The sequence below is a fragment of the Penaeus vannamei genome, chromosome 6, assembly GCF_042767895.1.
Source record: "Penaeus vannamei isolate JL-2024 chromosome 6, ASM4276789v1, whole genome shotgun sequence".
Lineage (NCBI taxonomy): Eukaryota > Metazoa > Arthropoda > Malacostraca > Decapoda > Penaeidae > Penaeus > Penaeus vannamei.
Window position 1 is genome coordinate 12950724 of NC_091554.1, and position 5000 is coordinate 12955723.

A 5000-nucleotide genomic window follows, 5' to 3' on the forward strand; every position below is an offset into this window, starting at 1 on the left:
CTTTAATACCTGGGAGGGAATTTTCCTCATAGATGCAAGGGAAACAAATAGGGGATGTGATGTTAAGAACCGCTACTCTAGAATAAGTGACAAAAACTGCAAGAACGTTTGCAGATATATACATACACACACACACACGCATATATATATATATATATATATATATATATATATATATATATATATATATATATATATATATATATGTATATACATATATATATATATATATATATATATATATATATATATATATATATATATACATATATCTGTTTGTGTGTGTGTATATATATATATATATATATATATATATATATATATATATATATATATATATATATATATGTATATATATATATATTCATTTATATATATATATATATATATATATATATATATATGTGTGTGTGTGTGTGTGTGTGTGTGTGTGTGTGTGTGTGTGTGTGTGTGTGTGTGTGTGTGTGTGTGTGTGTGTATAGATGCATTTTTATGTATAGGTGTATATATTCTTTTGTTATATATATATATATATATATATATATATATATATATATATATATATATATACATTATATATATATATATATATATATATATATATATATATATATATATATATATATATGTCAAGTATGTTTCTTGTCATCGGCATGTTACAGGGAAGTTAACAAAACCCTTCCGTTACACCAATCAGGCTCCAGATATCCGTCAATAACAGTTTCACGCAGATTGGAATTCGCCGCGACAGGTTAGGCTCAACTCGGCTCAAGTGCTTGCCTTCTTCGGGTTTCCACTGCAACATGGATTCTCTGCTGCAACGATAAAACTTTAAATTGAAGCTATCAACATGCCCATCCGACCACTCATACATCCGACTTTCATTTGTCTGTCTGTTTGTTGCTCGATCCATCTAACTATACATGATTTTGTTCTTCCACTGCTTTGTCTATTTGTCTATTAACTCGTTTATTCAATTATTTATCTACTCATCCGTACGTCAGACTATCTATTTATTCAGTCATCAATATATCTTTTATTTGTCTGTCCTTACAGATTTCTACCAATATATATTCAGTACGACTATAGACACACACAGTATCTGTCTTTTTATCTATCTATCTGTCTTTATATCTCTCTTTATATATAACCATCTATCAACCTATCTATCTATCTATCTATCACAATCTATCTATTTATCTATCTCAGTCTCTCTCTATCTATCTATCTATCTATCTATCTATCTATCTATATCTATATATATATATATATATATATATATATATATATATATATATATATATATATAAATGTATATATACACCTTTCCATCAGTGTATCTGGCTATGTATCTCCCTACATATCTACCAACTTATTCCTTTATTTCTCAGTGTTTTATTCCCCGTGTTCTAGCCATCACCCTGAAAGCAAGGCAGTAAGGGAGGTGTTACCAGCGGCAATGAGTTCCCTTTTCTTCTCCTGGCCACTGTCTTTGGTATGAAAATACTTTGGAAATTTACATAAAACAATCGCCTTTTTCCTGCTTCTTCTTTTTCTTTTTTCTCCTGTTTTTATTTTACTTTTTATATTCCTTTGGCACCCAGAATGAAATACAAAATACATTTTATATTTAGCTACTCTGAGAGCTTTAACGAAAATACTTTGGGAATTTTCATAAAACATTTTTCCTTCTTTCTTTCTTTCTTTCTTTTTTCTTTACTTTACATTTTTTTATTCTTTATGTACCCAAAATGAGGTACAAAAAAACACTACATTTTTAGATACTCTGGGTGCTTTAACGTAACTATTTTTGGAATTTACATAAAACATTTTTTCTTCTTGTACTTTCTCTTTTTTTTACTTTACTTTTTATTCTTTGTGCATCCATTAAATACAAAAAACATTCTATCTTTAGCACTTCTAGGTGCAGTAACGAAGGTTCTAATTACTTAAAGGTGCAACAAAATTTTGCTGTTTTCTGTGTCCATGTTGCATTCTAAAACCCAGCACAAGAAAAGATATGAATATTACATGTATTTCAACACTCTATGTATATATTATTTTTTTGTTATATCCATCTATTTTTTATTCATTCATAGGTTACATTGATTATATTATTTACCTATGTTTTAATCTTTATTTATATGCGAGTGTGTGTGTGTGTATGTGTGTGTGTGTGTGTGTGTGTGTGTGTGTGTGTGTGTGTGTGTGTATGCGTGTGTGTGTGTGTGTGTGTGTGTGTGTGTGTGTGTGTGTGTGTGTGTGTGTGTGTGTGTGTGTGTGTGTGTGCGAGCGCGCGCATCCATATCTATATCTATATAGATACCTATATAGATATGGATATACATATACACTTGTAAAGACCTATATAACTCAATAAAATACCCTGAAAAAACTACGAATAGGTAACACCAAAAACTATCGCTCTCCGCTAATCTCTATTCAAATTCCGAATCATGATGAATGGGAATTCGACTTTTGAAATCCATCGGGCGAACGCCGAAAGGGTACGTTCATTTTTTATTGTTTATTGAAATAGTGTCGAATGTTTTGAACAATGGCATCCCCCCCCACTTCCCCCCCTTCCCCACGCTTTCCCTTCCCCCGCTCTCTTTCTCTTACTCTCTCTCTCTCTCTCTCTCTCTTTTTTTTATTCCTTTCTCTTCTCCTCCTCCCTTCCTTATCTATCACTTTGTATCGTTCCTTTCTGTTTGAATTATGTCTACTCTTCTTTATTTTCTTTTTTCTCTCCATTTTGTTTACATACACTCACACATATATATGCGTGTGTGTGTGTGTGTTTGTGTGTCTGTGTCTATGTCTGTGTCTGTGTGTCTGTGTGTGTGCCTGTGTATGTATGTATGTATGTATGTGTGTGTGTGTGTGTGTGTGTGCGTGTGTGCGTGTGTGCGTGCGTGCGTGTGTGGGTGGGTGTGGGTGTGTGTGTTGAGGGAGACAGATTGACAGATAGGAATATAAAAGCAAATACTTCATTTTTTTTCAAGGAAAAAGTCTTCGACAACTCTTCTTTCTTCAAAACCATAACAACTTTTTTCATCCACTGCTTCTCTTTCAATACGCCAAGAAGATGAAGAGGAAGAGAGTTGTTTGGGTTTCATCAAAAAGCCACAAAGGACGACAATATAAGGGAACATTAAAAGAAAAAAAGATCCAAACAAATGATGAAGGACATGAGGAAGAAAAGGGAACATTACAAGAAAAAAATGAAATGAAGGGCATAAAGAAGAAAATGAGATAAGCATTTGAAGAAACAATCTCGATGAATCGTAATGAATATAATTATAAAAGAGGTAATTATGTAAATAAAAAAGTAGTTAAACAAATAAGAACAAGAGGAAGTAAACTGACAGACAAGTAAATAAACAGACAGACAAGTATGGATATAAACAGGTTTATGAATAAGTAGATGAATTATAAGATGAATAAATCAACAGGTCAATATATAGCAGACCAAAGAATATACTTAAAAAAATAAATAAATAAAATATGGTGGAATCTGTAAATAGTTATCTACATCATAAACTCACAGATAGATGCATTCAAGAAATCACTAACTTCATTTGACTTCATCTGACCTCACTTGACCTCAATTGACCCCTTCACCTTGCTTTTACCTGCGTGTGATCTCTTCCCATTTGTTTCTTGAAGTTAACTCGTGTCACTTGTATACTTTCTTCGGGTTAAAGTTGACATAGGAAAGTGAAAAAAAAAATTATGACAAGGGGGTGTTTTGGGATTTACTTTTTCGCGTTAATATGAAATTAAATATTGTTGTGGTATATTATTTGTAGATTTACTAGAACGACATGGGGAAAGATAAATAGATATATGGATAGATAGATAGATAAATAAAATAGGTAAATAGATTGGCATATACAGACAGAAAAACTAATGTTAAGGAAGCTCAGATTTTTTATCTATTTATTTATCATTATTATTATTTCTTTTTACAAATGGACTAGACCATCACAAGAGGAAACGCACCCTGCCTGACAGTTATTTGTTTCCAGTAAATCGATTTTTCAGACAACTTGATGTGACAAATGTGATTTAGCAGAAGCTCCTAGGACGCACACTTCTCACGCCCACACGCCCCTTCTCACGCCTCGTACTGTAAAGTCATTTGGGCGTTCCTTGGGGCGGCCAAAAAAATCTTTTTCTACGTTTAATCTTCAGCTCCAAACAGTATTGCAGTATAGTATAAAGATAAAAAAATATATATAAATACAATAAAAAATGAAAAAATTATTTAAAAAAATGAAGTGACAAACACAATAATGTGAGATGCTGGTAAAATCATCGTGTTCACTGTGTAATTATATTTGGTGACAGTGAAAAGCAGTATCACAAACGAACTTGTATTGTACATGAACTCTGAAATAAGAACCTTTTACGGTACTCCCGGCCTACTTTATCTGAACTGCAAGCGATAAGGAGGTAGTTATCATGCAAGCCAAAAGGAGGCAGTTATCTTACAAGCGATAAGGCGGTAGTTATCTTTCAAGGGATAAGGAGATAGTTATCTTGCAACCGATACCAATTGGCAATCGAAAACAGTACCCAAGTTTCGCTCAGCAAGAGAGACCAACCCCACACCGGGCAAATGAAATTAAATTCTCTTCTGTTCTTTCAACCTTTTTTATCCGTTGTTGGACACAGGCCTTGCCCACACATTTTCCACGTCGTTCTGTCTCCAGTTTTCCCGATACCAGTCTTCCGATACCAACAGGAACCCCCTTAATATTACTTGAACCGTGTATCACAAGTAGTTAAACACCACGACAATGGTCTTTCAAAACTACAACCATTCAGCTATCTCAACACTCCCGAGGTACCATTTCCCTCCGGTATTCCAGACGGTAGTTGTCTGTTCGCAAAACCTATAGACTTTGTTGTTGTCGCCGAGGACTGGTATTTCCTTTGAGAAAATTTCATTCTTAAATTCCGCAATTGCGCCGAATTCGCGTGCTCTCTTCTCC

The 5000-nt window shown here is 33.3% G+C and overlaps 1 protein-coding gene across 2 annotated transcripts in view; it reads left to right on the forward strand.

Moving 5' to 3' along the window:
* The window catches only part of LOC113830412 (glycine receptor subunit alpha-4), a 76314-nt gene that overhangs the window by 25688 nt on the left and 45626 nt on the right, over positions 1-5000 (forward strand). The window lies entirely within an intron of this gene.